This window comes from Balaenoptera borealis, assembly GCF_965194805.1.
Source record: "Balaenoptera borealis genome assembly, chromosome: 2".
Lineage (NCBI taxonomy): Eukaryota > Metazoa > Chordata > Mammalia > Artiodactyla > Balaenopteridae > Balaenoptera > Balaenoptera borealis.
Window position 1 is genome coordinate 184,307,396 of NC_138867.1, and position 12,134 is coordinate 184,319,529.

The following is a 12,134-nucleotide window of genomic DNA, read 5'->3' on the forward strand; positions in this document are numbered from 1 at the left end:
AAGACATTTGTGACAGAATCAGAGGAGCACGGAGTTTGGGCCCTGCCCGGCAGGGAAACAGGCCTGACAATTACAGTCAACGAACCAGGCAGGCCATGGGGCAACCTCATTCATTCTCATGCTATTTCCTCTTCAAACATCACAAAAGCTACTCAAAATCCTCTTGGGAACAAGACCAGAAACAAACAAGTGAGTAAGAGTTAAGAGACCAGGACTGAGCTTTATGTCGCTCCTGACTTAATCTTCCTGAGGCCTTCGCCACATTTCCCGACCTGCTGTCCCACTGGGGTGGGTGACGGGCTTCAGATATCTGTCGCACCCCACGACTTAGCTCTGCTCTGGCCGATGGCCATCGACGGGTCACCCGCCAGGCAAACGGGAAATGGAGTGAAGCACCGTACGCCCCAATTAAGCCTCCTGAGGAGGAAGCTAAGAGCTGGGAAGCGGGTGGCAATGACGGGCCCACGCCGCTCTGCGCCCATCCTGGGTGCGCTAGGACCCACCCTGCGGGCCCCACGTCTCCCTGCTCTGTCCCCCTGCTCCGGGGCAAGGGCAGAAGACGTTCCCTGTGGCTCCCGTGCCCACTTGATGGATAAGACGAGCCCTCAGAAACGAGCAGAGCTGGGAAGATGCAGGCGTGCACGGCGAGGACGCCGCCTAGACAGCAAACCCCAACCTCTTAACTCAGCCTGGCTCCGAACCGCCAACCAAGGCCTGCGCAAACACTGAACATGGAGAAAAGAAAAACCTCAGGACACCGACCTGTGCTGGAGGCCTGGCTGTCTTCAGCGCCGAGGTTCAGGAACCCAATGTCCGCTCCCTGGAAGAAAAACGTACCACGTTAGCTGAGCATGATTGGCCCTGAAATGCCGGGTGGGTGTTAGCCGTGTCCACATGGAAGAGTCGTGCGCCTGTGAATAGACATAAAAATTGCTCTGGGAGCCTGGCCTTCTGGTTACTCTGCCGGACGTTGAGGACGGCACAGATAGGATGCTTCAAAATGCAGAGAGGGTAAATGTAACAAAGGCAATTTGCCAGAAAGATTTGCTAGTGATTTACAATGTTATCCCTGATGAAGTTTTCACATGTTCCAAAACTGAACTGGATGAAAGGGCTGGATGTTCACATGACCTTTGATAGTTTATAAAAGACGTTCACCTGTAGCATTTGACCCCCAAGGTCCCCTGGAAGGAAGGGGAGGGGGCTGAGCCAACCCCCTGACCGAGGGTGCCCCAGAGTGCCCAGCTCACCGGGGGTTTGCCTGAGGCATGTGACCAACTAAATGCAAGGTGGGATCCTGGGGTGGGGGGTCCTGGGGCAGAAAAAACACATTAGGGAAAACTAGTGAAATCTGAATAAAGAATAGATTGAGGTCGCAGAAATGTACCCACATCCACCTCTTGGTTGTCACAAACGCACTGCTTATGAATGCCATGACCACTGGGAGAAATTAGGTGATGGGTAGACAGGAACTCTCATTGAAACATCTCTAAAAATCTAAAATTATTCTAAAGCGTTTATTTTTTAAAAAACTCAATTAAAAAATTTAGGGAGAGAATTCCCTGGCAGTCCAGTGGTTAGGGCTCCACACTTCCAATGCAGGGGGCACGGGTTCAATCCCTGGTCGGGGAACTAAGATCCCACATGCTTCGCGGCATGGCCAAAAAATAAATAAATAAATTTTAAAAATATAGGGAACTCTCTTGCACTGTTGGTGGGAATGTAAATTGGTACAACCACTATGGAGAAAAGTGTGGAGGTCCCTCAAACAATTAAAAATAGGGTTGTCATATGATCCAGGAAACCCACTCCTGGGCATTTATCCGAAGAAAACTCTAATTTGTGCTGCTAAAAACCCAATGCTCATAGCAGCACTATTTACATTAGCCAAGACATGGAAACAACCTACATGCCCATCGACAGATAAATGGATAAAGAAGATGTGGTACATATATACAATGGAATACTACTCAGCCATAAAAAAGAACAAAATAATGCCATCTGCAGCAACATGCATGGACCTAGAGATTATTATACTAAGTGAAGTAAGTCAGAAAGAGAAAAATACCATATGATGTCACTTATATGTGGAATCTAAAATATGGCACAAATGAACTTATTTACAATACAGAAAGAGACTCAGATTTCGAAAACAAACTTTCGGTTTGTTTACCAAAGGGGAAAGGTGGGGAGGAGGGATAAATCAGGAGGTTGGGATTAACATACACACACTATTATATATAAAATAGATAACCAACAAGGACCTACTGTATAGCGCAGGGAACTCTACTTAATACTCTGTAATAACCTACATGGGAAAAGAATCTGAAAAAGAATAGATACATGTATATGTATAACTGAACCCCTTTGCTGTACACCTGAAACTAACACAACATTGTAAATCAACTATACCCCAATATGAAAATTTAAAGTTAAAAATGATAAAAAAAAAAAAAAGGGCTTCCCTGGTGGCACAGTGGATAAGAATCTGCCTGCCAATGCAGGGGACACAGGTTCGATCCCTGGTCCAGGAAGATCCCACATGCCGCAGAGCAGCTAAGCCCATGCACCGCAAGTACTGAGCCCACGCTCTAGAGCCTGCGAGTCACAACTACTGAACCCACATGCCACAGCTACTGAAGCCTGCATGCCTAGAGCCCATGCTCCACAACAAGAGAAGCCACCGCAATGAGAAGCCCGTGCACCCCAATGAAGAGTAGCCCCCGCTCGCTGCAACTAGAGAAAGCCCGCGTGCAGCAACGAAGACCCAACACAGCCAAAAATAAATAAAATTTTTAAAATTTTAAAAATGATTAAAAAATTAAAATTTAAATGCTGGTACCCTCTGAGTTGAGGCTAATTTGTTGCCAATCAAAGACCAGGATGGAGAACCGACATCCCCACCGTCACCTGCAGGTGGCACTGTGGCCTCAGGAACGCCCTCTGGGCTCCGGGAGCGGCTAGAATCTCCTCCAGCAGCAGGATCTGCTCTACTGGGCCCGCCGCTTAGGATTGGAACTGCTCTGGCCACTGAGGCCAGAGGGGCGCCCTGGAGAGCGCGGAGGGCCGGGCAGCAGTGGACCGCAGGGGTGAGAGATGCGAGGGCCAGAGCAACATGCCCACAGACCTGGAGGCCAAGACTCGCCTCAACGTTGCAGGGACCGTCTATGCCTCCGATGCTTCAACTTTTTGTTTTTTGAATCAATGAAAGACGACAAGCTGGAAACTAGTACATAGGGGTCCCAGGCGCCCTTCACCCGGTCCCCCAATGGCGGCTCCTTACGCAACTAGGGGACATTAGCCAAACCTGGAGACGGTGACTGATAAACTAGGCACCTTTTTTTTTAGCCTTATTGAGATATAATTCTCATGCCGCACAATTTGCGTAAAGTGGACAATTCGGTGGTCTTTCTGTACATTCACAAAGTTGTGTGACCATCACCGCAACCAATGTTTGAACGTTCTCATCACCCCAAGAGGAGACCCCGTCCCCATGAGCAGTGACCCCTATCCCCCTCCCCAGCCCCTGACAAGTATGAATCCACTCTCTTGTGTCTGTGGATTTGCCTGTTCTGGACGTTTCCCATCAACGGAATCACACCCTGTGTGTCCTTCTGCGTCTGGCTTCTCTCACTGAGCATCATGTTCTCGGGGTCCATCCACGTGGTAGCGAGTGTCGGGGCTTCACCCCTTTTCAGGGCTGAGTGATGTTCCCGTGTGTGGAGGGGCACAGTGGGTGCATCCATCGTCCGCCGATGGACGTTCAGGCTGTTTCCACTTCTGGCTACTGTGAATCACGCTGCTGTGAACATGGGCAGCTTATGAATCATCGTTGAGATGGTGTCTCTCCCTCTGCTCTCACATCTACCATCTGCAAATCTCCCCGCGCCCCAGCCCTCTAACGCCCGCTGCGGGCTGTCCTCTAGTCCTTGGAGCTGGACTTGGGCAGTGAGGTGACCACCACAGAGCCTCCACCCCGGCTGTGCTCAGTCCAGACTGGCTTAGGCCGGAGCAGAGAAGGGCGAGGACGAAACTCGTGCCCACAGGAACACATCCCCGGGGCTCACAGACAGCAGGCTGCGAGGCGCACCAGCTGGCGCCAGGCTGTCCCTGTGATCTTCATTGACAAAGATGCTAGGCTTTCACTTTCCCATTAGGGTGAACCCCGAGCACCCCGTGAGGGGCCAGCAGTGCATCGAGGAGGCGAGGCCCTCAGGAGGACCTGCTATGGAATCCGCAGAGCTGGCGGCAAAATGAGAATGCGGGACCCCTTGTTCAAAAATTATTACAAATTTCAGGACGGTGACAGCAGAGCCCTGGGGTGCAGACAGGGTTGCATGAAGCCGGGCCTGCCGACCCCCCGCACACCCTGCCCTCAGAACTGCCGACGAGGCAGGGTCGGTAAATCTCAGACACACACAACGAAAATGCCAGGTGCAAGGTGCCCAGCGCTGTGAGGGAGAAATAAATCACTGGAGGGAAGCAGACAGAACTTACAAGGGTGGTAATCAGGGCCCTGCATGGAGAGGACATTCGCCCACTCTTGTCATGGGCAGGACTTTTTTTTTTTTTTTGGCTGTGCCGCCCGGCTTGCAAAATCTTAGTTCCCCAACCATGGATCGAACCTGCGCCCCTGGCAGTGGAAGCGCAGAGTCCTGACCCCTGGACCGCCGGAAGCCCCTGGGCAGCACTTCTTATGACCTGTGAGCCCCACCTCATCCACACGCTTTCCTTTTCTTTTCCTTTTTTAAAAATTGAGACAGAATTAAACTACTATAAAATTCACCCTTTTAAAGTGTCCAGTTCAGACTTCCCTGATGGAGCAGTGGTTAAGAATCCGCCTGCCAATGCAGGGGACACGGGTTCGAGCCCTGGTCCGGGAAGATCCCACATGCCGCGGAGCAACTAAGCCCGTGCGCCACAACTACTGAGCCTGCGCTCTAGAGCCTGCGAGCCACAACTACTGAAGCCTGTGCACCTAGAGCCCGTGCTCCGCAACAAGAGAAGCCACCGCAATGAGAAGCCCGCGCGCCGCAACGAAGGGTAGCCCCTGCTCGCCGCAACTAGAGAAAGCCCGTGCACAGCAACGAAGACCCAACGCAGCCAAAAATAAATAAATAAATAAATAAATAAATAAATAAATAAAGTAAGTAAGTGTCCAGTTCAGTGGCTTTTAGGAGATTCACAGGGTTGTGCCATCATCGCACTAATCCCGGGACACTGTCATCCCCCCTGAAGACACCTGGTGCCCATCAGCATCACATGGTTCAAAGCTGAGTCTCCCCCGAGGAAGGCGAGATCCCAGACTGCAGGAATAGCATGTGCTCTGCTCACCACGGCAGCTCACACTGCTGTCACCGCCGGCCCACAGGAGGCGCTCGCTAGGTTCTGGGGATTGTGCACAATCCAGTCGGTGCCAAGGGCACAGACTGGAGAGCCCTGTGGATCTGGGGTGAGCGGGCCAGCCCCACACAGCTGGGTGGTGTTAGGCGAGGCCCACTCCTGTCATCAAGTTCCATGAGACTGTGACCTGCATTTTCTTGTAACTCTTTTTGCTTTAATTGAAGCATACTTGATTTACAATATCATGTTAGTTTCAGGTACACAGCATAGTGCATACACACTGTGATTCAGCTACACACACACACACACACACACACACACACACATATTCTTTTTCAGATTCTTTCCCCTTATAGGTCATTACAAAATATTGAGTTCCCCGTGCTATACAGTAGGTCCTTGTTGGTTATTTATTTTACACATAGTAAGTAGTGTGTATATGTCAATCCCAACTTCCTTTCCCCCACCCACCTTTCCTCTTTGGTAACCATAAGTTTTGGAAATAAGTTCATCTGCATCCTTTTTTTTTTAGATTCCACATATAAGTGATATCACATGATATTTGTCTTTCTCTGTCTGGCTTATTTCACTTAGTATGATAATCTCTAGGTTCATCCCTGTTGTTACATAATGCATTATTTCATTGTTTTTTATGACTGAGTAATATTCCATTCTGTATATGTACCACATCCTTTCTCAATTCCTCTGTACACGGATATTTAGGCTGCTTCCATGTCTTGGCTATTGTAAATAGTGCTGCTATGAACACTGGGGTGCATCTGTCTTTTTGAATAATGGTTTTCTCTGGATATACTCCCAGAAGTGGGATTGCTGGCTCATATGGTAACTCTATTTTTAGTTGTTTAAGGAACCTCCATACTGTTCTCCATAGTGGCTGCACCAACTTACATTCCCACCAACGGTGTAGGAGGGTTCCCTTTTCTCCACACCCCCTCCAGTATTTATTGTTTGTAGATTTTTTGAGGATGGCCATTCTGACTGGTGTGAGGTGATTCCTCATTGTAGTCTTGATTTGCATTTCTCTAATAATTAGCGACTTTGAGCATCTTTTCATATGTCTTTTGGCCATCAACCTCCATCTTGCTAGCAGGCTGTCACCTTCTCAGCGTGCACGCTCTGGTGAAGCAATTGGCTGTGTCAGAGAGGCCCACGTGGCAGGGGACTGAGGGTGGCCTCCAGCACAGCCAAAGAACCAAGGCCCCACAGGAGCTGAATCCTGCCTACAACCATACGAACTTGGAAGCAGCAACTTCTCCAGTTGACCCTTCCTATGAGACCCCAGCCCCGGCCGACACCTTGACTGTAACCAGTGAGAGAGAGGCCCTGAACAGAGGACCCAGCTAAACCAAACCCAGATTCCTGACCCACAGAAACTGTGAGATAATAAAAGTGTGTTGTCAAGCCACTAAGTTTGTAGTGATTTGTTACACAGCACTAGCTAACTAATACAATAGGAGACTATTTAAATAAATCATACAGTAGAATAATAGTTCCTGAACACATACGTGCCAGTCTCTGTGCTGAGTTTTATATATATACACACACACATATATATATATATCCACTCATTTATATATATATATGCTCATTTAATTATCCTAACAAATATTATAATTCACTTCTTATGAAGGAAGAAATGGAGTCACAGAGGAAGAAAGTAAGTTGCTCAAGGTCACGTGTGAGCACAGCCAGGCCTTAAAGGCAGGTCGGACAGACCCCAGGCATGAATTCCTAATCATTTCCCAATACTGGACAGGCGGATGAGAAATATTAGATAAAGGTGAAATGATAAACAAGAGCAGGGGTTGCCAAGCTCTGGCCCATGGGCCAAATCCAGCCCACTGCTTGCTTTTGTAAATAAAGTTTTATTGGCGCACAGCCACTCCTCTTCATTTCTGGATCGTCTGAGCCTGCTTCTGTGCTACAACCGCAGAATTGGGTAGTTGCCACAGAGAGTGCGAGGCCTGCAAAGCCAAATATACACACTCTAGACTTTACAGAATGAGTTTGAAAACCCCTGAACCAGAGTTAGATTCCAGAGGGCTCTGCAGGCCAGGAACAGAGAAATCCTAAAGTTTTTGAGCAGAGAGAAACACTGCAAAAACCACGGTGGTGCATCTCATGTCCTGGAATCCTCCAGTGGGGAGGTCCCAAACGTGAAGCAGTGTCACACTAACTGATTAATCGTCATCTTCAAAGTTACAAAATAATAACACTCGTAATAAAAAGAGAAACGAGGAGAAGGCACACGCAGCTTCAAGGCAAAGTCCTAGTTGGTTCTGAGTCACGACTTTGGCGTTTCACGTCTTGCTTCAGAAGGACTTCCCTGCAACTAAGGAGCCTGCCTGCCGCAATTAAGACCTGGTGCAACCAAATAAATAAATAAATATTTTTTTAAAAAAGGACCTCCCTAATTCCCCAAATTTTCCTTTTAAAAGTCTTTCATTTTGGAATAATTGTGGATTTAGAGAAAAGTTGTGAAGCTAGTACAGAGCGTTCCCAAACACCCCCACTTGGCTTCCCTCATGTTAACACCTTAGAGCAGAGGTCGGCCAAACTTTCCATAAAGGACCAGATGTTCACTATTCAGGATTTGTCAGCTCCAGGCTCTCTGCTGCATATTCCTGTTTGTTCGTTTCAACCCTTTAAAAATGTAAAAGGCAAAAAAAAAAAAAAAAAAAAAAAAAAAATGTAAAAGGCACTTAGCTCCTAAGCTGTATAAAAATAGGCCAAGGATAAACAGTATGCTGCATCCATATAGTGGAATATTATTCAGCCTTGTAAAGGAAGAAGATTCTGACACCTGCTACAACACGGATGAACCTTGAGGACATGATGCTCAAGGAGCCAGATAGAGAAGGACAAATACTGCCTGATTCCACTCACCTGAGGTCCCTAGAGGAGTCACATCCATAGAGACAGGAAGTAGATGGTGGGGACCAGGGGCTGGGGGAGGGGCTGGGGAGTCAGTGTTTCATGGGGACAGAGCTTCAGTTTGGGAAGATGAGAAAGTTCTGGAGATGGATGGTGGGGATGGCTGCACAACAGTGTGAATGTGCTTAGTGCCGCTGAGCTGCACACTTAAAAGTGGTGAAGATGGTAAATTTTATATTATGTATATTTTACAGAATGAAAATTAATTAATTATAATTTAAATAGCTAATTAATACAATTTTTAAAACAGGCCAGTGTAGGCTCGATTTGACCCCCAGGCTCATTTGCCAACCTCTGATGTCCATCACCACGGTACACGTTTGTCACCACCAAGAAGCCAACATTGGTACATTACTACCAACTCCACACTTTATCGAGATGTCACTGGTTTCTCCACAAATGTCCCTCTCCGGTCCCAGAATCCCATCCAGATCCCACAGTGCATTTAGGCACCTCCCTTTTCTTGAACTGAGTTCTCTCTGGAGCCTCGTTTTAGGAAAATCTAGAGCCTCCGGGCCACTCTGCAAGAAAGGTCAAATGAAGGAGGGGTGGCAATGAGGAAAGCTGGCGGTCGCCGCTCGGGGCCTGGTGTGCGCACACTGCCCTAGGGATGTCGCGTTGGGTCACGGGAGCAGCACATCAGGTGCCAGGCGGGACCAGCACCAACACCGGCCATGTGGCCGCCCCGGAGCTCGGGAGACCTCACAGCTAGGAAGGGGCCACTGCAGCACGTCTCTCCCGCTAATCTCCGTGTGGATGGACACGAGCTTCCCCTTCTCCGGGCACAGTCCCAGCAGTGGAACCTCGGGGTCATTTGGCAAGTCCACACTGGACTTTCTGAGGAACTGCTGGACTGTTCTCCAAAGTGGCTGCTCCACTTTTCCTTCTCGCCCCTTCTCGGCCAGGTACTCAAAAATCATAGTATTGCTTTTATTTAATTATTTCTTTGTTTGTTTAAAATCTTTATTTTATTATTTTATTTTTATGACTTATTTTTAATTCTTATCTCATTATTTTATTATTTAAAAATTATTTTTATCTTCTTTCATTATGTATTATTTTTATTATTTAAAAATGTTCGTAGCAGCACTATACACAGTAGCCAAAACATGGAAACAACCTAAATGTCCATCAACAGATGAATGGATAAAGAAGATGTGGTGTATATATACAATGGAATACTATTCAGCCATAAAAAAAGAATGAGGGACTTCCCTGGTGGTCCAGTGGTTAAGAATCCGCCTTCCAATGCAGGGGATGCAGGTTCGATCCCTGGTCTGGCAACTAAGATCCCACCGGCCATGGGGCAACTAAGCCCGTGTGCCGCAACTACAGAGCCCACGGACTCTGGAGCCTGCACGGCACAACTAGAAAGAGGCCTGCATGCCACAACTAAGACCCGATGCAGGTAAAAATAAATACATAAATATTTTAAAAATGAGAAAGATGGGCTTCCCTGGTGGCGCAGTGGTTGAGAATCTGCCTGCTAATGCAGGGGACACGGGTTCGAGCCCTGGTCTGGGAAGATCCCACATGCCACGGAGCAACTAGGCCCGTGAGCCACAACTGCTGAGCCTGCGCGTCTGGAGCCTGTGCCCCGCAACGGGAGGGGCCGCGATAGTGAAAGGCCCGCGCACTGCGATGAAGAGCGGTCCCCGCACCGCGATGAAGAGTGGCCCCCGCTTGCCGCAACTGGAGAAAGCCCTCGCACGAACCGAAGACCCAACACAGCCAAAAATAAATAAATAAATAAATAAAGTAGCTATAAATTTAAAAAAAAAAAAAAAAAAAAATGAGAAAGAAATAATGCCATTTGCAGCAACATGGATGCAACTAGAGATTTTCATACTAAGTGAAGTAAGTCAGACAAAGACAAATATTATATGATATTACTTACATAAAATGATACAAATGAACACATTTACAAAACAGAAACAGACTCACAGACAGAAACAAACTTACGGTTACCAAAGGGGATGGGGGGTGGTGGAGAGATAACTTAGCAGTATGGAATTAGCAGATACTACTACATATAAAATAGATACACAAGGACCGACTGTATAGCACAGGGAACTATATTCAGTATCTTGTAATAAAGTACAGTGGAAAAGAATCTGAAGCTGTACACCTGAAACTAGCACAATATTGTAAATCAACTATAGTTTAATAAGTAAAATTTAAAAAAAAAAAGAACAACAGTAGTATTTGGTATGTGCGAAGAACATATTTACAAAAGTGTGATTTCTGTTCACTGCACAGATTCCATGGTATAGCCTGGTGATTTTCTGTCTTTACAAACTGTTCCCTGATCTGGCAAAGAAAATTGCCTCGACATGAATAAATAAGTATTCGTTCATTAGCTGTGCTTAATTAACACAAATAAGACTGATGAACCCCCCAAAATTATTTTTATCTTCTTTCATAATTATTCATTATTTTATTTTTTTCCTTATTCTATTCGTTTTATCGGAACAATTCATTATTATTTCATTATTACTACTTCATTTTCTGATTATTATTGTGTGTATGGGTCTGGCCTGTCTAGTCTTGGAAGGTCAGGTAATGAACCATCGGGCAATTCTGACCGAGTGGAGGGTAGGAACTAGGAACCCTCTCCGTTTTCGTAGCGGACAGAGCTCTCTGATTTGAAGAGGTTTGTACCCGATGTGGGGTGGGTTCCTGCTTGAACACTCAGGAGACCGATGCCGACAGGGACCTCCACCCATCCAAGGTCATATGGGTGTGGCAGCCCCACCTCTCGTGTGGGGTGTTCCAGGAAAATGCTTTTTCTTTCCTTTTTTTAATTGTTGTTTTTCACTTCACACCTAATGCAATAGGAGCTGGAGACCAACACCTGCGCTTCTTAATTCCCGATTCGCTGAGCCCGAGGGGCCCTCAAGCATCTCAGCAGGACCCAGATGGAAAAGCACAGGACCTTTCGCAACGCGGCCGCAGGGAGGTGCACTGGTGTGACCGCCCGCCTCATAGGCCAGACGTTCATCCCCATCTCAGGGGCCTTAACTTATCCCCATCTGCAGAGTCGCTTTTACCACACAAGGTGACACATTCACAGGTTCTGGGGATCGGGACACGGATGTCTTTGGGGGTCCATTATTCTGCCGACTGCACACTGTAACACCCGACGATGTAAGTGAATCTAGCCCTAGAACATTACATTTAAAAGCAGGTGCCCAGGACTTCCCTGGTGGCGCAGTGGTTAAGAATCCGCCTGCCAATGCAGGGGACAAGGGTTCGATCCCTGGCCCGGAAAGATCCCACATGCCGCGGAGCAACTAAGCCCGTGCGCCACAACTACTGAGCCTGCGCTCTAGAGCCCGCGAGCCACAACTACTGAAGCGCACCCGCCTAGAGCCCGTGTTCCACAACAAGAGAAGCCACTCCAACAAGAAGCCAGTGCACTGCAACAAAGAGTAGCCCTGCTCACCGCAACTAGAGAAAGCCCACGTGCAGCAACAAAGACCCAACGCAGCCAAAAATTTTAAAAATAAATAAAATAAGTAAATTTATAAACAAAAAATAAAATAAATAAATAAAAGTACTCTAAAAAGCGGCCTATTAAAAGAGGGACAAATTAGGAGGGTTATACCGAGAACCAGGAACTCTGATAAGAGAAAGAAAGAAAAGGAGGGAGGGAGGAGGGAGCCCATCATAGCGCAGATGACGGCTCTGCGCTCACACTTGACCAGCCGATTCATCAGGCTGTTGTGGACAGGACCCAGACACAAGCTGGGTCAATCCTGGCCAAATGGATTTTCTACGTTTCCCCCAAAGCCCCTGCCAGTATCATAACAAGATCATGCCATCAGGATCAAGAC

General features: G+C 47.4%; 1 protein-coding gene and 1 long non-coding RNA gene across 2 annotated transcripts in view; one reads left to right on the top strand and one right to left on the bottom strand.

Moving 5' to 3' along the window:
• Nucleotides 1-12,134, bottom strand: part of GNG7 (G protein subunit gamma 7) — a 154,438-nt gene that overhangs the window by 106,358 nt on the left and 35,946 nt on the right. The window contains exon 2 of the mRNA XM_082381594.1: nt 763-820. The gene's annotated coding sequence lies outside the window, so the exon portion shown is untranslated. The remainder of the gene's footprint in view (nt 1-762; nt 821-12,134) is intronic.
• LOC309623378 lies at nt 5,655-10,105 on the top strand. Its single transcript, XR_014241343.1, has 2 exons — nt 5,655-8,024; nt 8,063-10,105. It is a non-coding gene; the product is annotated as an uncharacterized lncRNA (long non-coding RNA).